At 41.0% G+C, this 24,823-nt stretch overlaps 2 protein-coding genes and 1 long non-coding RNA gene across 6 annotated transcripts in view; 2 read left to right on the forward strand and 1 right to left on the reverse strand.

The window, feature by feature from the left end:
- CAB39 (calcium binding protein 39) overlaps positions 1-23,763 on the reverse strand; it is an 88,436-nt gene extending 64,673 nt beyond the window's left edge. The window contains exon 1 of the mRNA XM_082690851.1: positions 23,390-23,763. The gene's annotated coding sequence lies outside the window, so the exon portion shown is untranslated. The remainder of the gene's footprint in view (positions 1-23,389) is intronic.
- On the forward strand, positions 11,544-15,680 carry LOC309844280. Its single transcript, XR_014300578.1, has 2 exons — positions 11,544-15,236; positions 15,450-15,680. It is a non-coding gene; the product is annotated as an uncharacterized lncRNA (long non-coding RNA).
- A 34-nt stretch (positions 23,764-23,797) lies between the features above and the next one.
- LOC309844274 (nuclear body protein SP140-like protein) overlaps positions 23,798-24,823 on the forward strand; it is a 73,882-nt gene continuing 72,856 nt past the window's right edge. Inside the window, exon 1 of one of the 4 annotated variants that reach the window (XM_082690855.1) lies at positions 23,798-23,918. The gene's annotated coding sequence lies outside the window, so the exon portion shown is untranslated. Of the gene's footprint in view, positions 23,919-24,620; positions 24,767-24,823 lie in introns of those variants that run through there. The other 3 variants (XM_082690859.1, XM_082690856.1, XM_082690857.1) reach the window with 3 other exon arrangements.

The following is a 24,823-nucleotide window of genomic DNA, read 5'->3' on the forward strand; positions in this document are numbered from 1 at the left end:
CAAAAGGCAATTTCTAAGATTACTGAGTTAAATAAATGTGAAAAGATACCCCTGAATCTTCCTTACCCCCACAAAACAAAAACTGGCCCATCCTTCAGTTTCATACACTTTGGAATGGATTTCTACTGCTCATTACTGAGAACTGAAGTTCCTTTTCTATTAAACATCAGAAATGCACACATAAAGAGCTAGGCTATGAAAACTGTATACACCCTTCCAAGTTCAAGTAAGACTGCCAAACACATGCAGAGGTCTGAGTGACCATGAGCTTTTCGATCCTCTTGTTTTAAGTGAATTACAGAATGAGTACTTAATGAAATGGGCTTAGTAAAAGTAATGTTTAGAAATAATTTCAATTTTGTGTTCTTCTAAAACTGGCTTTCTGTTCATCCTTGAGAGTTTCTTTTACTCACACTAAACATGGGAATGTCAAATTATGAGTGCTTATGAAATATTCTCAAATGATAACATTCATTCTAGATTTGAGCAACAAAGTAAGAGATACACATTTATAGGAGAGGGCTTTGCTTTAGTAGCTGATTTATAGACAAAAGTTATTTTACAAAAACTTGTTTTAAACCACCAGCTTGTGTTAAAAAAAGAAAAGAAAAAGAAAAAAGCTGTGTGTTAATTTTATGAACAGGAACCTCCTGATAAATTTCACTTATTGAGAGAATCATATTACTCATGTCAAGTTTTACTGTGGTGATTTCAGTGTGCTATGCAGTCATTATGGACTTTCAAGACTAAAGTTATGATAACTAGGTACAAGAGAATATTTCAAGCTACCTCAAATCCTTTCTGGAGCAAGGTGGGGTATATGTAAACACCCACTCCAACAGTTCTACAATTCACTTTAAAGACAGAGTTGGAAGTATTTTAACTAAACTGAACACACAGCTAAGTAACTCTTAGGAGTTAAGAAGTGTACTAACTTCACTTCTGCAGAAAAAAGTGTGCTCTTTCTATACAGATTTGCTCTTCACCCCAGCTAAAGACTGGCCCCAGGAGCAGTTTTCAAATGTCTTTTGTTGTTTAAAGGTAGTCTGCTCAGGACTAAACTACAACCTTTCAGGTGTACTGAAAGGGAATGCTCTTAAAAATGTTTTTCTTCTAGTTGTGACTAAATGAATACCAAAGTTTAAATCAGCTTAGTAATATTACAAATAAAGTTGAGTTAAAAAAAACTAAGGTCCATGTCTTCACATTTCAACTTTCTGTATGAATACAGTTTGGCAAAACTTGGTATTTTATATCAATAATTCCATGCAAAATATACCTCTAACAATGTCAGAGCTGAAATTGTTGGATCAACACAGCTCTTTTCTGAGTCAGGAGGGGGTCACTGCAACACTTCCCCAAAGGACAGGCTGTTTTATAACTTCTTCAGCAAAAATACTCAGGTCACAGCTTTGGGTCTTATCTCTAATGGGTGACTGGATGTCCCCTCCTTTCTGGGCAGGATCTGCCCAGCTTTACTTTGTATTAAGGTATGAGGCCAGTTGTCCCGGGAAATCATAAAACAAGAGAAGATAAAGAAACTCCCTGTCTTCTCTCTACTAGCCAGATGCATCTGAGTCAGGACCGTCACTGAATATAAGTGTCAGTTCTTAATCTTTATCAACACAGAAGAACCGACCCCTGCTCTGAGCACCTTAGAGAGCAATTTCTCATGAAGAATGACCAGCCAACAGGCTGCTCTGGCCACAAAAAGACCATACAATATTCTGTGCAGTTGTCGATGCCAGATATTGCAGTAAAAGAAACCAAGGAGAGGGACGCCTGGGTGGCTCAGTTGGTTAAGCGGCTGCCTTCGGCTCAGGTCATGATCCCAGCGTCCTGGGATCGAGTCCCACATCGGGCTCCTTGCTCCGCAGGGAGCCTGCTTCTCCCTGACTCTTCCTTCCACTCTGTCTGCCTGTGCTCGCTCTCATTCACTCTCTCTCTGACAAATAAATAAATAAAATTAAAAAAAAAAAAGAAAAAAAAAGAAACCAAGGAGATTCTGAGTGACTCAGGTAAGGCAGCAGTCTGAGAGTCGGAACATGGAAGATTCTCAACTTGTACCAAAAGCTTACGCCAACTTACACTACCATCAACTGTGCATCAGCTAACCAACAGTAGGCTCTAGAAATCCTTTTGATTCCTGCCAATCTATCAGATTAAAAACTGCTGTTTTCTTGATCTCCTCCTCTCCCTATACCTCTCATCCTTGCAATTCTTTTTATTTGAATTGCTGATCATTGATAGAATGTATTTGCATGCCTATTGTCCATTTCATTTCCTTAGTAAAACTGTACATCTCTACTGCTCATTAGTCTACTGGGTTTGGAGTATGTCTTCTTACTAATTTGTAGGATACTGTATAATTATCAATATCATCTCTTTGGCTGTTTTGTTTTGTTTTTTTTTTCCAAATATGTGTCCTACTTTGCCATTTGCATTTCAACTTCTTAAACTTAACATACAAATCATTTTCTTATAGCTTTATCTACAACCATTTTCTTTATGAAGTCCAGATTTTCTATTGGGCCTGTAACTACATGCTGAATTAAATGCGAGATTTCATATTTACAGGTATCAAACATAATTTACAATTAAACAATGAATAGCCTTCTCTGAAATGATGTTCTAGAACAATCTAACAAACCTCACTAAATTATTCAACTTGACAAAGCACATCAACTTTCTTTTTTTGAGAAAGGCTACTTTATTTTATTTTATTTTTTTAGATTTTAATTTATTTATATGACAGACATAGATCACAAGTAGGCAGAGAGGCAGGCTCCCTGCAGAGCAGAGAGCACTATGTGGGGCTCAATCCCAGGACCCTGGGATCATGACTTGAGCCGAAGGCAGAGGCCTTAACGCACTGAGCCACCCAGGCACCCCAAAGCATGTCAACTTTTATATTAACGCTCCTTAGTTGTGGGGAAGCCAATCAAGAAATCCACTAAAACAGGAGTTCATGACCTTACTCTAGCTAATCACCAACTAATTAAGTTATCTGGAAGGGTGGGCAGCAGAGAATACATTCTTAAATATAACTACACTAAAACGCATGTTAAGTACAATGTTAAATAAACACAAAACAATACATTTTTCAAAATTATAGGTGTATGATTTGAGAATATTTTTAAGATAAATCTATAGACATGTCTTTTATTTTTTAAAAAGATTTTATTTATTTATTTATTTATTTATTTATTTGACAGAGAGAGACAGTGAGAGAGGGAATACAAGCAGAGGAATCGGGAGAGGGAGAAGCAGGCTCCCCACTGAGCAGGGAGCCCGATGTAGGGCTCGATCCCAGGCCACTGGAATTATGACCTGAGCCGAAGGCAGATGCTTAACTACTGAGCCACCTAGGCCCTCCTAGACATGCCTTTTAGACATGGATTCCAACATGATGTGACCAATTTCTCGTTCCTAGACTTTACCCCAATCTAAGCAAGCCAGAGGCAAATACCAGGATTAGAAGGAAACCGACAATATGCCATCAAACCGCGGTAGCAATTTCAGTGAACATGAGGTAGGAATATCTTGCGGTAGACATGTCTCCTCCTGTCCTAAGCACTGATGCATTCAGGACTAGGCTAAAAGGAAAGTGAGAGATTCCAGTAGAAGAAACCCAAAGCTTTCCTTGAGCAGCCTAATCAGACATGTTGTTATGTAAATTACTACCACCACACTAGCCTGTGAGCTGTTCGTGTGCAAAAGACATGGATCTACCTTTAATCTTCACTGCACTGAGCATAGCTGGTAGCAAAATTCCTATACAATTTATCCAGTTTGGGTTCTGTGGCAGATAAAGATGAACTGTGGGGGAGCTGACTCAGAGGACCCCCATTATTCTCCAGGCATTCCAGCTTGTCACCATCCTTAAGAGTGCAGTGTTTCAAACCCTATATTCCATATGTGATCTGACCTGCCAAGACTACCCATCTGTATATTTCATAAATGTACTCTCAGAGTCCAAGAGCTTTGATAGTCACATACATGGCTGCTTTTTACTGAGCAGTTTATTTGACCTAAGTCTTCTCCACCTGTTTTATAGGGAGCCACATCTTCACCCACTGTATACTTCTACATTTTGAGACATACCTGTAGGACTGAACAATTCTTCCTATTGAGGCACTTCCATCTTAGATTCAGTATACAATAGGATATTTCAAATTTTTTTCTTGGATTTTAACATTTGTTACCCAGTGTCTTATTAGCTTTCCCTACCAGATTCCTGCCAACTACGAATCTGATCAGCAAGTCACACAGGTCTTCCTTACTCCCTACTAACAAATAATGAAGCTTTCCAATTAAAGCATGCCATCAATCTGTATTGTTTGTACAGCCATTTAAACAACCACAAGGCCACCAGGCCACCTAACTGCATTACCACTAGCAGTGACAGCTTACAGATTTCTCTGACCGTATGACACACATATATTCACAAATAAAAAATAAGTATCATACACACACGTACAGTACCACCGAAGAGTACTTATCCTTACCTACTAAAATTACCATGTTACTCTTTATTCTACTTTATTCTGTCCTAGTCCGCCGTTTCCTTCCTCCCTCTTAAAATGCTAAACTGATTTCACAAAAGAATAACAGGATGAAATCTGTAGTTTGTAAAACTTCGAATCAATCTGAGGAGCTCTTTTACTAATGACAGCTAACTTACTCATGATGTTGAACTTTTCCAATTATCGTAAGGTAAAAAGATTTCATGACTAAGCTTAAGACTCAAAATTAGGGGGCGCCTGGGTGGCTCAGTGGGTTAAAGCCTCTGCTTTCGGCTCAGGTCATGGTCTCAGGGTCCTGGCATGGAGGCCTGCATCGGGCTCTCTGCTCAGCAGGGAGCCTGCTTCCTTCTCTCTCTCTCTGCCTACTTGTGATCTCTTGTCTGTCAAATAAATTAAAAAAAAAAAAAGACTCAAAATTAGGAGGCGCTTGGGTGGCTCAGTGGGTTATGATCCCAGGATCCTGGAATCCAGCCCTGCATCAGGCTCTCTGCTCAGCGGGGAGCCTGCTTCCTCCTCTCTCTCTCTGCCTGCCTCTCTGCCTACTTGTGATCTGTCAAATAAATAAATAAAATCTTAAAAAAAGAAAAGTTTCAAAATTAGTTACATACTACAAAGTCTTATTGAGAAACATCTGTAATACATGAATAATTAACTAGTTCCATAAATATGTTAATGGCCTTTTATCAATATGACGTGCCATCTTTAATTTTATCTACATTGATTCATTTACAAATGGTCTTAAGGATTTAAGAGTGACATTGTTATAGTTCTAGAATTAGTTCCAGAAAATGTGAATGTCACAACTATTTCTTTACAAATTAATACTTCATTAAGCTTGCAATTCCATAGTGTAGTGGTTATCACGTCTGCTTTACAAATTAATACTGCATTTTAATAATACAAAAGGTCAATCAATGTCCTCATTTTAAAATGTGAAGCCATCAGTCTTCAGGCATGAAATCATATATCCATTTTTCTTCTAGTTAAATTTACTGCTCACTTTGCTGCAGGGTTGTGTAAACACAGTCCACATGATCATGGGCAAACATCATGGTTTCACTCGTGTTTTAGTAAATAAGAAAAGCAAAAGCAAAAGCCAATCCTGCTCTTTTAAAAAGATGATAATTCCCTAAGAAGAATGTGTAATTAAAAACTGGAACTGTAAACAAGTGAGAAAATTGGAAACAAAGTTCAAATACTGAAAAAAAAAAGGCTTTTAGAAAATTATTTTTGTGTCAAGATAGATCAAAAAAGTAAAAGAAATGCTGTGGTTATAAAAGGGTACACCTGAGAGTGGTGAAATAACTTTTTCTTTTTAGTTATTCTGAGAAAAAACAAGTGCCTTTTGAAAATTTACAACCTTCAGGGGCGCCTGGGTGGTTCAGTTGGTTGACCGCCTGACTCTTGATTTCAGCTCAGGTCATGATCTCAGGGTCATGGGATCGAGCCCCATGTTGGGCTCCACACTCAGCGAGGAGTCTGCTTGGGACTCTCTACCTTTCCCTCTGCCCCTCCCCGCCAACGCGTATGTGTGCTTGCGGTCTCTCTTTCAGATAAATAAAATCTTAAAAAAAAAAAAAAAATTAACAACCTTCAAACTTCTATCTAGAGGATCAGATATAGACCTGGAAAATCATTCTCCTTCAAGGTCCAGCACTGCTATTTCTGTTCTGGCCACACGCCCATGAAAGCACAAACATGCCACAAAACCAGCCTGAGCTGCAGCACCATAGTTGGAGATCTGAAGATGTTTCCTTTTTAAACTGCACTAAGGCCACCGTATAGTGGTATTTAGTGTAAATAGGCTTTTTCCAGCCGAAAGTATTCAGAATCACAGAATACACAGTTCCTGCGCCTTTTAGAGGTTTGTGTAAAACATTTTACTCAAACAGGATTTCTCCTAAGGAGTCAACACATCCTTTCCACCCCTCAGCCTGTGGTACACATTTACTAGTTGTTGTTCCAGGCCTTTGAATACAACTGGGGAGACAAGGTGTACACACAGAAAGACTGTAATCTATAGAGACTAACGCATGCCACAAGACCCGTATGAAAAAGCCCAAATAAGTGATATGAGGAGCAAGTTCAGAGGAAAGGCACAGTACTGTGTGCTCAAGACCTCAGACTTAAACTTAGATCCTTCTTGAGCTGTGTTTTATAGATAGGATAAACTTGGATCAGAGTCAGAAAATGTATTACAATTGAGAGCTGGAGAGCTTCATGAGACAATGTGAATTATGGTAAGAAAACAAAAATTATTTTGTAATTTTATTAAGCTCTGGTGGGTAATAAAGTGTCAAGTGAAGAGGAAGACAGAAGGTAAAAAAAAAAAAAAAAAAACCTCACTGTAAACTCAAGGGCTGTTTACAGAATAATCACATGCCTTCTTTTATTGCCCAAAGAACATTCCACACTTGATGGAGTGGTGCTTTCCAGGTGAGTGCTGACATCACAATACAGTCACAATGGAAAACTTACTTTTTAATCTGAAATCTGTATCTAAAATACACAACAAAAACATCTTATATCCAAGGAAGTCCAAAAGTTAAGGTTTAGGTAGAGGCCCCCAAACATTCAGAAAGCACTATCTATGATGGATGCAATTACTTAAGACTGAAAACACATTTCTTTTTACAAAAGTATTGAATGTGGGACTCCATGTTTCCTTTACTATTTCAGCAGAAGAATCTACTAACTCAAGTGAATGTGGGGACTATAATATTTGTGAAAGTGCTCTATGATCTGCAAAAAAAAAAAAACACAAACCCATATAGAGATTATTATTTCTACGCTGGCCTCAAGAATCTACCTTCTTGGTTTTTATTTCCCAAATGCTTCGATTATTGCTAGCCATATTGCAAAACTGTCAGAATCTTAGTGGTTCAAACAGGAAGTTAATGTTAATGAAAACAGGGCTTTCTACAAGTGTTTCTTGGCTGGGGGGTGGGAGGGCGGGCAGAGGGTAAGCCTGCCCCAGTGGGAGACTAGCTAGTGTCAAAGACATGTCTTTATTTTTGTACTTACCCTGCCCCGGGAATCATTCTCTTCACCTTTCCTTATTTTTCCTTGGTTCCTTATGTGTTTGGGGTGAGGTGGGGAAGGAGGAGGGGACATAAGGGGGAAGAAAAGAGAAGGAACTATTACCCTAACTTTTTCCATTTCGCTCAACTGGAAAGCAAGGAACATGAAAGAATAGCTAATTTTAGCATGAGGATGTGGCTTTTAACCTTACCATCATGATAAATTTGTTAAATACTGTGTGATCAATTCTCCTGTTTAGGTGAAAATAGGTGATCCTGCTAAGGGGACATTCTGTCTGGGAGAGATTACTACATCAAGTCAAAGAGGGAAAAATGTATCAAGGCAATCAGCATGTATGGGGTACAGTAAAATAAGGTACTTCTATCATTTTTATTCATAGTCAAAGAATTCTTACCTATGTAACAATGGCCCTGGCCTTCAATACTGTCTCTCAAGCAGCCCCTACTCCAGTGCACAAGGCCTATTCAGTACCTGTCATTCTGGTAAGTAAGAATAAATAAAAGTATTTCCAAGTTTATTCAACATCTTTTTCAAGCCCCTACTAAGTGTGAAGCATCGAAGACATTAAGTTCTAAATGGCTGCCTTTACAGAAAAATACTTTTTAATCAGTTATATGAAATGTATTCCATTCAACAAATATTAAAAATACCATTCATAAATTAAAATGGTTGAGCTATACATTCAAATTTCTGTTCTATATTCTACTCTATCTATTCTATTCTATCTCTTCTCAGAAATGAGAAACAACAGTAAGAATACAAGTTGGGTAAGGGTGGGGCAGGAGGGTGACAGGCAAAGGGCACAAGGTAAATGTTAACAAACTACAAATGATGAGAAACTAAAATGCCACCCAATCAAATACTGGTACTTTAGACTAAAAGCAGATTAACAAAGCAGAACATTCCACCCTTGGGTAGCAAACATTCCAATCCCTCCCCATGTATTTCTGGGATTGCGGAAGGACTATCAGTGCAGTAGCTTTTAGTCAGGGGTGGAATTCCTTTGGGATTCTGTGATCCAGGCCTTCAGACTCCTCTGGGCCTTGAGGATATCTATGGGCAGAGGAGCCTGCTTTTCAGGCCAAAGTGAGAGATAAGGGACAAAATGACAATAGGAAGGAATATGTGGCCTCGGAATGGACAAATAACCAAGAAGTTCATCTGAACTTATTTTTGGGCACCTAAAACAAATCAGACGGGAGAAGAACCTCAATAATCCTCACAGTTGTGAAGGTCAGAGGGTCATTCTACCTTGCACCCAGCACCATCTCCTTCTGGCAACTGCTCCCCACCCCCAAACATTAACAAAGCTACAGTGGGAGGTGCTACAGTCCTGTAAGAACCACACTCCTGTGGGCCCTAGCAAAGTAACCTAGAGGGGAAGGCAGACCTCTCCTTAAAGTCTCTAATTGCAGGGCTGACGCTCCATGAAAGCACATTTATGAAATGCAGATGGCCAGGCTTGCTATCAGGTGGGAATGACCTGTGTGCACAATGAGTCTGAGTAAGCAGCGAAACGCAGGAGCAAGTGCATGGTCATAATGAAGTTTGTGCTCCTGGTTCCAATCGCTGGTGAAGACCCTGGGGCACTGTCTGCCTTTTCCCAAACTAGTAGCGTTTTGACTCTGCCTGAGATAAGCTTTCACTAAATCCCTACCTTGTTGGAAAAAACAAGAATTCCAAGCAACACAGGGGCTACCTGTAAGCTATCTCTGCTCTACTCTTGCGCCCCAGAAAGACAGCCCTAACAAAGGCAGGACTCAGACATTTCTCCTCTCAACCTCTAAGAGGGCCCAGACGGGCCTCACGGCCACTAAGACTGGCACTGTCTTTATTCTTGATGTACTCCGCATACCTGCATTTGCAGCTGAAGATCTGAAATGTGTCATTAAATGACAGAGAAAGAAACAGGAAAATAGTAACAACATGAAAACAGGTGTGTCTGTTTATTTTCACAAACTGAGAATAAAGTTTGAGATTATTCAAACAAATGCAAATTAAATGTACTTTTCCCCTAGCCATCCTAAACTGAGCTCTCAAGATGACCTTGTCAAATCCTGATTTTTCCTTTTGGATACCACTGCTCTAACACTTGGAATATGGAAAAGAAAGTATACAGGTTTAAAAAACTACATAAATATAAGGGTCTGAATAGTGGTGTTACCACCTCCCTGAAAAGTTTTATGGCACCCAAGAACAACCACTTAACTAGAACGCCATACCTTCTCTTCTTCAGTCATTCTTGAAAAGTGGAGGAGGAGTGGAAGAGATGAAATCTGGGCGAAAACAAGGTGTTTACATTTAGAGAGTCTCAGTGTCTCTCAGTGTCTGACTTGAGGCAAAGCAGAATACTGTAGAGATAGAACATCATGGCTCTCATTCAGAGACCAACTCAAGGCAATGGAGTGAAAAGCCCTCTTGGTTCCTGAGGGACCATATAGCTGCTAAGGCTCTGGAACTAGTGCTTCAAAATCAAGCAACTTGAGGATCTGACAGACAGCCTTGTACCCTGAGCACCAAAAACTGAGGACAGGAGGTCAAGAAACAGCTAGTTTTGCAACAGCCAATTTATCATCCTAACCAGGACAATTAGGCAAATGAAGGGGGATGCGATAAATAATTATGTAGGGACAAGAGGCATAAACCCGGACTTTCCCTGGCAAACAGGGCTTTTGGTCACCCATACCAAACTGTGGCTATTTTCCCTCCCCTATGACCAGCCAACTTTTCTATTTCATTTGCCCTGAGGGCAAAGCACCCTCCACTTAAAGCAGAGCCACGCGGTCACCTGCACATAATTATTAGTGGTGATAAAAATCAGTCTCTCTTGGCAATATTTGGTTATTTAAAATCATTTAACATCTATAATTCACTGCATTTATAGAGGAAAATGCCCATGTCACAGATCCCTCCCACCTTAGGTGTTTCATAATGAGATTTTTCTGCTAATATTTTTATAACTGAATATTGCTAGAAAGAAAAAATGCTACAAATTTTTCACATCTTTATGTGGTATATGGTTCTCTTACTGAACTCTTATTTCCAGTTTTCAGTTGATTCTGTTGGGTTTCCTAGGTTTTATTGTAACATCTGCACATATTGTTATTTTCCACCATTTTTCCCTAATAGTTACATGTTTTATTTGATGTTTTCTTGTACTGGCCAGGGTGGTATAGAATATGAGAAGTGTTACCGGGCATGCCTATTTCACTTTCTTATTTCAAGGGGGAATTCTACTACAGCTTTCCCGTTGGTAGGCTGTTTGCTGTTGGTTTAAGGAAGATACTCTTTTATCTCCTACCAGCTTTTAAAGGGCTCATAATCAAGAACTGGTCAAACAGCATTGTTATGTTGGCACACAAGGGGGCAATATGTACTGCTGTGAGACCCCAAGGGTTTGAAAACCCAGGCTCTGTGACTTACCACCAATTCATCCTGGGGCAGATTATTTTACCTCTTGATCTAAACTCCTTCATCTGCAAAATGAAGGTAATAATAACACCAATAACAACCTCCTTGTTGGGGTTAGTGGGAAGATTAACTGAAATAATTAGAATGGCTGGCACACAGTAAATACCAGGTGTTAGGTGTTATTTGCCCTCTTTAATTAAGAGAATTTCCTATTTAATTAATTGCTGATGTTTTACTTAGGATTTTTGTGACTACTTCCATAAATGAAACTGAAACATAGTATTCTTCCTTTGTAATGTCTTATCAGGTTGCTGTTCTTATATTCTATCAGGTTTCTAAGAGTTTTTGCTAGTTTTGAAACTTAATTTTGTTATCTTTTGGTAGTCTAGGATCTAGAATAAATGAGTATTTATTGAAAAGTCTCTTTAAATTTTTAAAGAGAACTTATAATTTCTGTATCATCCAGATCCAGACCTCCACTCACTTTTTTGACTGGAAGGCCATGGCCTTTAAGCTGTATGTAATACATTCCATGATTAATAATCTTTTCAAGTGCTCCACTTCTTTTTTTTTTTTTTTTTAATTATTTATTTGAGAGGAAGAGAGAAAGAGAGAATGTACATGGGGCGAGGGGTGGGGGGGAAAACGAGGAAAGAGGAGACTCTACGTAGAGAAAGAAGCAGACTCTACGCAGCACTTGGAGCCCCACGTGGGGCTCGATCTCACAACCCTGAAATCACAATCTGAACTGAAACCAAGAGTCAGACACTTAATCAACTGAGCCACCCAGGCACCCCTTCAAATGCTCCACCTTTTTTTTTTTTTACACGTTGCATTTTTTTTTAATTTTTAAAGATTTTATTTATTTATTTGATAGAGAAAGAGATCACAAGTAGGCAAAGAGGCAGGCAGAGAAAGAGAGAGAAAGAGGAGGAAGCAGGCTCCCCGCTGAGCAGAGAGCCTGATGCGGGGCTCGATCCCAGGACCCTGAGATCACAATCTGAGCCGAAGGCAGAGGCTTTAACCCACTGAGCCACCCAGGTGCCCCAAGTGCTCCACTTCTTAAGATAGTTCTGAAAAGCAACCAGTTCCACTTTTATCATTAGATCTTTCAAAATTGTATATAACATACTCATTTAGACTCAGTTTTCTCTGTTCAATTCTTTCTGGATGTACTCCTCTGTCTTGCTCCTACTATTTCTTATTCCTTCCTCCTTTCAACAACAAAATCCTCTGTAAAAGATAGTTTTGCCCTTTCCACACACCTATGGGGTGTTTGCACACAGTGTACTATGCTAGGCAGACTCATCTCTGTCTTCCTTCACCATATGTAAGTTTAAAAGTGGGGCAGCCTTCCTAAGACAAACAAGAAAAAAATGAACATGCCTTACCCTCACTACCACCCCCATGAGGGTTTTACCTTGTGTGAAGAAGGAATGTACTCTACTGTTCAGCCCTCTTCGCATCAACACAGGTTCTAATCACATACTACATAGTGCTGAGGGATAAAAGCACAACTAGCTCTTGAGTAAACAAATAGGTATGACCAATTATAAAGAACAGAGATGAATAATTTTAACAATATAAAGCTAGAAAATATTTACCATGCTGTGTGCACAAACCAGGAAGAAATTAACAGTTCTAGTTCCTTTAAGTGCCTTGCCTACTTGAGAAGGCAAAAGGCACAGGGATGTGGGCCATTCAATCTATGACTAATTTGCTATATAGCACTTAGAAAAAGCACCTTATACAGCTTATATTCTGATGCAATGAACATAAGTAAAATAATCTTGTAAAAACATCAAAATAACTTCAAGTCCTAGCAAATATTCCAACTTACACACTTTAACATTTTTTACATAATCTCAAGTATGAATGAAACTATGAATCTTTACAGATACCTGTATCCTCCCTACATCCTTACCTAAGAAATGGAGAATTCTATTACGAAAGGAAATAGTTACTAAACTCTATCTGGTAGCTTCTAGAAATCAACACTTTGCTAAGGACTCACTCCCTTCTAGAGTATGTCCCAGCAATCAACATCAATTTCAGTCTCTACGATTTGTGGATTCCATCTTTCCCTTCTTTGGACAAACAGTGCATCAGCATCTCTAATCTTCCTGCACAGCTCCCTCTCTTCACAGCTCCTCAAAGGTCCCTGAAAGCAAATCAGTAATGTGAACATTCTCTCAGTATCCTAGGACCTCACACATCCTGACCAGAAAACTGGACCTCATATTTCTGTAACAGAAATTCCCTGTGTTCCTGGATGATTCTATGTTCAGTACCTTGTGGTGGAAGCAAGAGTTTGGTGGGTTAAGACTGTACAATCTGGGACCAGGGTTTCAAATCTAGGTGTATGAATTCAGACCAATTATCTAGCTTCTTTTTTCTGCATCTACTCGCCCAAAAATATGGGAATGAAAATACGGTTATTAAAGGATTAAATGAGGTCAAGATAGAGAGGTTTTCAACTTTATACCAGACACTAACATATATATGCTATGTTAGCGATTTTCAATTTTTACTTCATTTTTTTTGCTCATACACATAGAGAACCTTCAGGCTACCCCAACAATGCCAAATGGAACCTCTCCTTTCAGCAACCCCAGGCCCTACTGAGGACAAATGGGCAATAAAAGAGACAAACAGTTGGGATGCCTGGGGGCTCAGGTCATGATCCCAGGTCCTGGGATCGAGCCCCACAGTGGGCTCCCTGCTCAGCGGGAAGCCTGCTTCTCCCTTTCCCACTCTCCCTGCTTGTGTTCTGGCTTTCACTAGCTCTCTGTCAAATAAATAAATAAATAAAATGTTTTAAAAAGAGAGAGACAGACAAACAGAGAAACATTTAATCCGGGACCAACAACACCCAACACCTCAGTAGGTGAACATAAGTAAAATAATCTTGTAAAAACATCAAAATAACTTCAAGTCCTAGCAAATAGTCCAACATTATTGGTGAGGTAAATGAGGCCAAGCTATGCTCAGGACAACAGTGAACAGTCTACAAACTAGATTTGGCCCCCAACATTGCTAATCTCCTCTAAAGGTCCCTTTTCTTGGATCAGGACATAAAATTAAACTCCCAATGGCAATATGAAATACTGAGGATGTGGGATTTTTAAAACCTGCAGAAATGAGCATAAAACAAGAAACAGCAACTTTTGCTTTGCCTTGTTCTTCTTTTAGTGAATTAAAACTATCAGAATGCCAAATCAATCAATGATGTAGGTATGTACATATCTGTACTTGATGACATTATAAAAGCAAGATTATTCTAAATTTAAGAATACCGTTACAAGAGAATAGTTTAAAAATATACAATATGGCATACAGATCACCAATTGTGAGTCCATTTGCAACTATGAGGCAAAACAATTTTAAGTGGGTCCTTTTGACTATTTTAAAACTATCCCAGAAGGCTGATATCCCAATGAATGACACATCTAGCTACAGATCAAAAAGAGTCCAGGTTCACTGAAGGCCACTTTAACACTTACAAAGGCTTAAAGTATTTTTGAAAATGTGTATGGTAGAGCAGAGAATCTTAGAGCCTCAGTTATCACAAAAGCTAAAATGGACTGGGCACTTAGAGCATATCAGGCATGTTATGTAAAGCATTTCTCACTGAATTCTCAGTGAGGTTCTATTTTATGTGCAGGTTCTATTCTTGTTATTTTACAGATGACAAAGCTGAGGCAAAATGGCATTAAATACCCACCCAACAAAGCACCACCAGAATCTAAATGCAGGAATTCCAAGTCTAGAGCCCCTCTTCTTATCTCTATGCTGAGCTTTAGTTTTCTACCGGTCTCTCCAGGGCCTTCTCCCAATAGTACCTTAGGCATTTATAAACTCATGTAATCGCTCAGTATTTCTCAAATTACATGGTGCATTGTTTTAGTTGCTCATTACATTAAAAAATAAAGCAGGACTAAAACTATTTGGACACATCGTACACAGGAAGGCCCAAGTATTGTTTGGCGAAACTTCACAGTTTTGACAGTGTGTTTATGTATGGTGCTGGGTCACTAATCAAAAATGTAATTTCTCACCATAGGTTGAAGTTAAAAAAAGAAAAAAAAAAAAGGCTTAAAAAGGCCACTTATCTGAAGTGTCCATTCTTTTACTTAACAAAACTGAAAATGAATTATCCCAACCTTTGTTGGATTTCAAACCTGACATAAGTAATCATCCCAATCAAAAAGTAAATGCTCTCTGAATTCCACACTATGTATGGATATTAAAAAGTCTGTAAATAAGGGGCGCCTGGGTGGCTCAGTGGGTTAAAGCCTCTGCCTTCGGCTCAGGTCATGATCCCAGGGTCCTGGGATCGAGCCCCGCATCGGGCTGTCCGCTCCGCGGAGAGCCTGCTTCCTCCTCTCTCTCTTTCTACCGGCCTCTCTGCCTACTTGTGATCTCTGTCTGTCAAATGAATAAATAAAATCTTAAAAAAAAAAAAAAAAGTCTGTAAATAAGATTTCTCAAGGTGCCAGGATGGGTCAGTGGGTTAAGCCTCTGCCTTGGGCTCGGGTCATGATCTCAGGGTCCTGGGATAGAGCCCTGCATCCGGCTCTCTCTCTGCTCAGCGGGGAGCCTGCTTCCCCTCCCCTCCACCGCCCCTGCCTGCCTCTCTGCCTCCTTGTGATCTCTCACTGTCAAATAAATAAATAAATAAAATCTTTACCAAAAAAAAAAGATTTCTCAAACTGTATTCCCATAGAAACCCTTCAAGACTTTGCGGGGAGTGTTTCTTGAGTGGAGGGGGTGTTCTTGTGACCAAATAAACTTGGCAAATTGGGAAATACTGCACATTATATTTCCTTTCTGGACAGCCTCAATGTACATTACTAAAAACTCTGACCAACTCTTATGAAAAACAGTAACACAATCACTACCAAAAATTAAAATCTGATTAACAGTTTTTAACCCAATGTTTTCCCAAACTTAAATTTCATTCTGAAACTTCTCTCACCAACAGCCAATCTCTCATAAGACTAATGTTGAACAAAACAGAATTTGTGAAACACTGGTTTAAGTGAGCTTATCTGAAAAAGGGAAATCCTAATAAGCTTCAGCTATTATAGTTTGTAAACCTTGACATAAGCACAAATATAGCAGAGATAAATAAAATACACAGAAAACGGTATTTTGGTTACTATTCATCTCTGCTGAGCAGTTTTATCAAACTATTACACATCTCTATCATTTAATAAGCATTTACACAAACAAGTATTCTAATTAAAAACACAGGTGGGAGAAGAAGGAAGAGAAGAGATATGAAAAAAGATTTTAAATAAATTACTATCTATTTCAAAGATTTCAAAGATTTCAAATAAATTACTATCTACAGTACAAAACTTAGATACATAAGAAAAACTCACACATGAACACAAGATGAACAGAGAACAAAACCATACTATACAGGGCCAAATGATCTGTAAAGGTCACATTCGTGACCTGAGTTCTGTCTCCCTGTCTGGAGAATTCAGAAGTAAATGAACTGGCTGATAACATGCCAGCAGAGAGAGAAAGAGCTGTTTACCTAGACTAGGAACTCTTTGCAACTGGCCTATAGAATAGGACTCAGCATAATGGGCTATAGAAACTGCTTGTGGAACAAATTAATTCATAATAGATGTTTAGGAGTTATGAACGCTCAGGGGTGGCAAACAGCTGCCATCTCTTATCAGTGAGAGAATCTCAGCTGAAAATGACCCTATGATCCAAGCTAGCATACCACCTTTATTAGCAGGTTAGAATCAATTACAGTCGATGAATACTTATCTTAAACATGTTCTTCACGTCTTCAAATGTGATTCTACATTTTGGTCCTTTCCACTTTTCCACTCTTATTGCCTTTGGTGATATTTTTCCTTTTCCCAAAACGAAGAGTTCTTAGAACTTCACAGAATATATACTTAAAAGCTGACAATGAATTTGATGTAAAGCTTGAGGATTTGCTAATCATTAACTTGACTTACTAAGCTTGTACTTTACAAGCAGATAACATTTCGTTCTTAACCATTTATTCCTAAGTACAAAAGCAGAAAATACATACTGTGATGTTACATTACCTGAAGCAGAGAGCTACCATATGGTGAACTAAGACTAGGCACCTGGCCAACCAAAAGAGAACAATGTTAAAGAATGGTTATATGCCATAAAGCCCTTGTAAAGAAACGGACTTAAAGACTACAAAAGAAGAGGTTCGTAGTACAAGGGGAAAAAAGACAAGTCAGAAAAGTTTACACACAGGATCACTGAAAATATGAGCAAAAAAAAAGGGACTTTCTGTCTGGTCCTATTCGCATAATAATGGCATGACTGAAGCCCAAAGAGGTGGAGTGACTTGCCTAGAGTGAAATGATTAGTCACTGAGTCAGGCAGGACCCAGCCCAGGCCTTCCAATCCCCAGGCTTCTGTGTTGCCCACTGTAACAAAGGCCTCCCATCTTCTGTACAAGACTAGTATGAAAAATAAACACTACCCACTGGCCTAACTAAAACTAGAAACCACTAATCAAATTACAGCTCTCAACAACCAGAGTATGTAGAACAAACCATCTCATTTTGTACTATAACATGGTTACTGTCTGGAAATCTACTAAAACCCTCATTAAGTTTTATTTACAAACCTCAATTCTGAAGTACTAAATCAAAAATGGTCAGGAAAAAACCAAGACCCTATTAAGGAAAATAAAACTTAATACCATATTCCAAGGAGCACACATTTTAAAATGAGGCAAATCTGGGTTCAAATCCCAGCTCAACTGTACAATGCCTGTGTGACCCTGGACAAGGCCCTCCACTTTCATTTTCTATCTGGAATGATGCTAGAGAACTACCTACCTTAGAGGTCTGTCCAACACTCCATAGTACTCAATGGTAATTTTCTCCCCCGATCTATTTTGGGTTTTTGTCTATCCCAACTTTTAACCTCAAACAACCACCCTTTAAAAACTTGTCAGCTACATCAAAATGATAAACACGAATAAACACCTTTTAAAAAGGATTATGCACCAAAGACCATTTAATATGTGAAAATAATCTTTGTAAATGTTAGTGTAAAGGTTCAAAAAGACATTACTGCATAAAGTATAAAACTTAATTTCTTTCAAGCAAACTAGATAAAGAATGAAGAGAAGCAGGCTCTGAGATCAGTCCCGTGGCTAATAAGTCACACGACCCTGACCAGGTTGACACCACTTTGTAGAAAGCCCCACCAGTTACAGCTCAAGGTTCATCACGCACTGCTCTAGTAACAGTGGACCTGTGCCCATCTGCAGAAATAGGGTCTCTAAAATTCTCACCTTTCTTCTCCCCTGAAATAGTCTGGCATCAGCAGCATCACAAAACTTACTTACTAAGTCCAGCACTTCATATGTGCCAGGCCCTGTTCTGAGCATGTTAGATGTAATAACTACTTTAATTCTGCTACAGTTTTCTCAGATATGGTGTATATCACACCTGTCCAAGAAATCCAAGCTACAGTGAAGTGGAGGAACTTGCCTAACATCATAGAGGCCACAGGACAGTGAGGGTTCAATTATCCAGGGAGTCTGGTTGCAAGGAGTCTGCTAGTGCTTTGAAGCACTAGTAACAAAGCCACTCAGAAGTCAATAAATCCCAGAGTGGGCTTTAACTACAGACATGTAGAAAGAAATGTACTTCTTCTTTGTGCCCAAATACAGCTCATAGATAATGCACTGTGGAGGGAAAGAACCATGAGTGGAGTGTTCACAGTTCCTTGTAGGAGATCAAGCTACAGTTCGTTAGACAAAGTTATAAAATAGCAACTTAAGATCAAGCTACAAAAGGTATATTTTGTTTCTTGAACACTTTATTAAAATAATCCAAGTGTTGTGATGTTTTTATTATTATACCTCCTTAGTCCTCAAGGAGTGATCTGATGGATAATGTTCCCAAGGAATAATTATTATATAAAACCAGACTACTACTAAATACTGGTTAACTAGACTTTCTCCATCTTTGTAACCGTGCATATGAAAATCCGGATATACATATAAACAAGCAAACCCAAACCTACAACACTGTACTTTGAGTATCAAAATCTCAAGTTAGACACACTGTATCATGTGAACAGGTGTGTGCTAGACACTGCCTACATAAATGGCCAGGCGGTCTTTACTCCCTCCTTTGGGGCCACTTCACACCTGACTGACCACCTGCAATTCCCTGCATGCCAATCTTCCTTCCTCTGCCAGTTTACCATCACAGCTGCTAATAAAGCACAATTCTGCCATCCCTTCACCCCTTCTAAAAGCACAATGGAGCCAAGAGGCTCAGTACAGTAGAGAATCATACCTACATATATGCACACACATAAATCCCAAAATAAAATGCTAATGGCAACAACCTGTTAACCTTCATTGCATCACTAGCAGTCCCGCATCTGTCACCCATCTTGCAGTAACTCTTCTCACCATCCTGGAAAGACCCGAGAAGCAGACGTGGACTTGGAACAAACATTTAACATTTACCTGTCTACTTAGTAGTCTGGTCTACTCCCACAACTGCTGGTAGTAGAAATGTTTGCCTCACTTTGCTCTGCCATCATACTCTGGATTGATAAAGGCAGTGACTAGGGTCCAGTCGGATAGCATCAGAATGATGAGACAACAGAGGAAGAACTCCCATACAGCTCAGTTCCTTCTTTAATTAAGGGTGGCCCCAACACCAGTCTTCTTTCCAGTAAAAACCAAACTACAGACTGATGACTAAATTGTTATGCAATTTTTAGGCTACTTGACTTAATCTGCGCTCATACAAATACAAGATCTTTACATCTTTAGAAATAATAAAACAAATCCCAAGCAACCTAACCTGATAGAGGTGGAATGTGATTTTCTTTCCCACAATTTTATGACACAACAAAGTTTTACCAACACTTTTGCTATTATCCATACTAATCCACCTAACACACTCCTAGTTCTGGAACACCAGACAACATCCATAAAATAAAATTCCTAGTTAAAAGGAGCAGTGGAAAAGGAGAAAGTGGATTTGTAAAACAGAAACACCACCAGGAAGGTAACCAGCTCCTGTGGGCTGAACTTTTTTTTAAAGGTGTATTTATTTGTTTTTTTTATTTGAGAGAGAGCATGAGAGGGGAGAAGGTCAAAGGGAGAAGCAGATTCCCCGCGGGGAGCTGGGAGGCTGATGCAGGACTTGATCCAGGGGTTCCAGGATCACGACCTGAGCCTAACGTACTACCTGAAGTGAAATTCTACCCTATAGTGGATTTTATATTTTGTGTGCTGAAGGTGGATGTGGATTTATGTCTGTATTTTTATGGCAGATGGCAAAGCTGTAACTAATCAATAATCAATCTCTCCTGGAAAAAATACTCTAGGGAAAGCATGGTAGTAATTACAGAAATCTGTAAACTGCAAAAGATGGTCAAAGAAAAAACTTTAAATATTCAAAAATTATAAAGGATGCTTTGTGGTATATACATTTGCAATATAAAAATAAAGATTCAAATAAAACCAAATGATAAAGCCAAACCCCATATCTATGTTAGACTTTCCTAACTACTCTTTTACACCAACTTTATGAAAATTTATACAATCTAACTCAACATCTCACTTTATATCCCATTAGAAATAGAAACAGAGAATTAATATTTAGAATGTAAAGCAAAAGGAAAAAAAACCCAACTAGTTTAAGCAAGAACCTGCAGTCTAAAATGCTAATGAACTAAAGTGAACTGTCTTGAAATGGAAAAAAAAAGTCCCTTTTCTTATAGCAGCAAATTATTTCACCAGATTCTGTATTTTACTAACGAAACACCAACATAAAAACTACATGTAGCCTGCATCTTTGTGACGTCATGATCAAAAAGTATTAACCTATATAGATAGCCCGGGTCCTGGGATCAAGCCCCCACCCACCCCCCCAGCATCACATACAGCTCCCTGGTCAGTAGGAAGCCTGCTTCTCCCCCTCTCTCACTCCCCCTGCTTGTGTTCCCCTCTCTCACCATGTCTTCCTCTGTCAAATAAATAAAATCTTTAAAAAACAATGTACATCTACTCATATAGCAGAGATGTGTGATCTCTTCCATATCTGATGACAATACACACCCTGATTATAAAGCCTCTCTTCAATCAGCAATAGGATCTAAATCCTACAAATAATAAATATACTTCAAACAAGACACCTTTAAAAACAGTTTGGTCAAGGTGCCTGGGTGGCTCAGTCATTAAGCTGAGCCTTAGGCTCAGGTCGTGATCCTGGAACCCCTGGATCAAGTCCTGCATCAGCCTCCCAGCTCCCCGCGGGGAATCTGCTTCTCCCTTTGACCTTCTCCCCTCTCATGCTCTCTCTCAAATAAAAAAACAAATAAATACACCTTTAAAAAAAAGTTCAGCCCACAGGAGCAGTTATTAAGCATGACTACTGCATGCTATCTGAGATAAATGCAACCTTGTCAGAAAAAAGGAATACACTTAAGGAATTCCCTTACTTGGGTAAAAATATTTTACGTAAAGATACTTAATGACAAAAAACTTGAATAAAATTTGTGTATATATATATATATATATATATGCGCAGTTTTTTTCATCACGCAAGGAAAAAAGCATAAGAAAACTGAAAAGGAAATATGCAAAACCAAATCTAAGTGGTAAGATTACAGAAGATAATTTTTAAAAATTTTCCAGTACCTCTTGCACTTTATAAGCTTTTTTAACTGAAAAAAGTTGACATTCACTCATCATATAAACAAACAACAAACAAGTGTTTATGAAACTAACATGGGTTCTGAGCTGCTTCCACAAATCATTAGTGAAGTTAATTATCTGCTAGTAACTAGGGAAAAATGTACAAAATCAAGCTAGATTTTCACTTCTTACTCTCCCATATTTATGTAACTGAAAATAAAGAAACGTTTACCCTTCTTTAAAAAGTTTCTATGTCCAACTTGCCATTCCAGAATGCTAGTAACAATCTGATTTTTAAAAATCATCAATTTAGACTGCTTTACAAAATGCCATTTCGAAGAAGTTATGATCAACTCAGTAATTCCAAAGTGCAGCCAGCTAATACACTGTGGGAGAAGTTTTGATGCATTTTAGTGAACCGCACCAAGAGAATTGCCTTTTGTGCAAAGAGCTTATTTTACACGCATCTTTCCATTACCTCTTAAGAGCATGATACCTAAATGAAGCTTTTTGCAAAAGGTACTTTGCTTAGCCTGGACATGAATTTATTTGTAGCTGTCAAAATCGATCTCAAACTGCATTATATTCAAGGCACAGAACGTCAACCCTTCACTGGGCCTCCTTCTCTTTCTTTCACAGGACGGCCTTAATATCTCCTAGCTTACATTTCCGGGCTCATGAGTCACTGAGTAATGAGCTCTAAGTTTACCTTAGAATGCCACTCAAATAGCTCCTCTACAATATTCAAGGGTCTGGCCCCCAGTACCTCTGTAGCCTACCCTTAACTCCCCAACATGGCCAGAGACAACTGAATTATCCACTATTTCTAGACTATGCCTTTTAATCTTTTTCCTCTAGTTTGCTGTCTCTCCTCATACCGTCTCTTCCCCATCCGTTCTCTCCCAAACCCCACCGAGCCTTCAGGACCCAGCTTGGCACCGCCTCGCCCAGGAAGCCTTCCAGATCTCTGCTAGGCGGAAGTGATCGATCGGTACGGTCATCCCCGGGTGTCTTTCTAGCACTTTGTAGTTCTTTCACAGGACTTATCACCTCTTTCCTGGTATCGAGGTTATTTGCGTACTGGTCTTATCTCCCACACCAGAGCGTAAGCTCCTCGGGGGAGGGGACCTTGGGCCCCGGGTCCCCTTCGAATCCCTCTGGCGCGGACCGACCACAGTGCCCGCACGCAGTGCAGCGCTCGGCTTGGTTCAACCGAACTCCGGAACGCTCCGGCCGCACAATTCCTAACCAGAAGTCAGTTAGGCATTTTCCTCAAATGAAGATCACAAAAGATGCTGCCTGCCTCCCCACAGCAGGAAGTTTACCAGGAGCCAGGAGTGAGGCGGCCAGAGCCGTGTGCGATGGGAGTGACAGCTGGCCCGAACCGCACCTCCCTGCTCACCCGACTCCGGGCGCGGACGCCCCAAATCGCCAGCCCTGCCAGAGAACCGCGAGGGGTGGCAGGGGAGCACCGGGCGCCCAGAGCCCCGGCCACAGGCCGCTGGGCGCCGCGCCGGCGGGGACTAGGAGAGAAGGCTCCGCAAGGGGCCCGGCCCGGGCCGAGCCGAGCCGAGCCGAGCAGGGAGGGCGGGCCACACGGGCCCGCCGCCTCCGCCACCGGAGAAAATGGAGGCAGCCCGGGGGCCGGTGACGGGCCGGGGCAGGCGGAAGCCGGGCGGGCGTCTGCGCCGCGAGCAGGGCCGGGCTGGGGGTCACTCACCGGGCTGGGCCGGGCGGCTCCCTCTCCGCCTCCGCGTCGTCGCCGTCCCCGTCCTCGGCCGCCGCCGCCTCGGGCTGCTCGCTGGGTCCCCGCGGCGCGGCTCGGGCGCTCGGCCCCTCCGTTGTCTTCCGCCTGTTCCTGCTCCCGGCTCCCGGCTCCCGCGGCGGCGGCGGTGGCTGCGCGGGCGGACGGTGGCCCAGGGGCTCCCGCGGCGGCCGCTGCACTGCTGCGCTCACTCGCTTGGGCTGCGGCTGCGGCTGCTGCTGCGGGACCAGGCGCCGCCTTCGCCTCCGCCGGCTGCTGGAGAATCAGTCTCCCAGGCCTCGCCGCTCCCCGCTCCCGGCCCGAGCCCGGCTTTGACGTACGCACTGCGCAGCCGCGGAGGGCGCGACGTCGGGCGGTGCCGCAACGCCCCCTGCGGCCTCGGGCGCGCCCCAGCGGCCGGGCGGACTCGCGACAGCGGAGTCCGCGCCTAGGCGGAAGCGGGAGGGGACGCAGAGAAAAAGCAGCAGCCAGAGCACTCGGGAAGGTATGTGTGTGTGTGTGGGGGGGGGGGGGGGGTGTTCTTTCACCTGCCGCTTCAGTGTTGGTGCTCAGCCTTTCTCAGCACTCTTCCTGGAGGAATCCTATGTCCGCCTTCCACGACCACTTCCTCAACCGTTAACAAAGCTTTATTTTTTCTAAATGCCAGGGGCCCACTTTGTGGAGACAGAGTCTTTCATACTTGCGAGGGACAGATAACTCTCAGGTAGTATCCTCTGGGCCAGAGTGCAGAAAGTGATGGAATGATCCAGATTAATAGGACTCAACAGTCTGGATTTAAACTCCAGCTCCACGATATGGTCTCCAATGGATTATTTCATGTCCTTGTGCCGGGGTTTCTTTACACACACACACACACACACACACACACACACACACACACACCATATAGCAATACAGGACGATAGGCTTATGAGGATGAACTAGATAATGCATCGCACAGCTCTGGCAGCAGAGTCCGCTACGTAGAAATGCCATGCATACATATTTTTGTTTCCCTCTGTTGCTTTGGTTTAATTTGTGATTGAACCGGGTATTTTCGAGCATCTACTGTGTGCCACTATTCTAGGCGGCAGGACAGTGAACAAAGCAGTCCCCGCTCCTGAGACGTGCCAATAAATAAACCAACACATATAGGACATTGGGTGGTTTCTGGTGCTATGGAGACAAACAACACAGACTAAGGAGGGAAGAGAAGGGAAGCCACTGTTATTTACAGCGCTCCTCCAGGGAGCAGCTACGGGAAGAAAGCAGGTTGTGAGCTTCCTTTATGGAAAGGCAGAGGGAACAGCAAGGATGAAGGCCCTGAGATGGGACACCAGGAAGCCCAACGAGGCAAGCGCACTGAGGGAGGGGAGAGGGGAAAATAGGAGGAGAGAAGGGGGAACCAAA

The sequence above is a fragment of the Mustela nivalis genome (genome assembly GCF_964662115.1).
Source record: "Mustela nivalis genome assembly, chromosome: 11".
NCBI lineage: Eukaryota > Metazoa > Chordata > Mammalia > Carnivora > Mustelidae > Mustela > Mustela nivalis.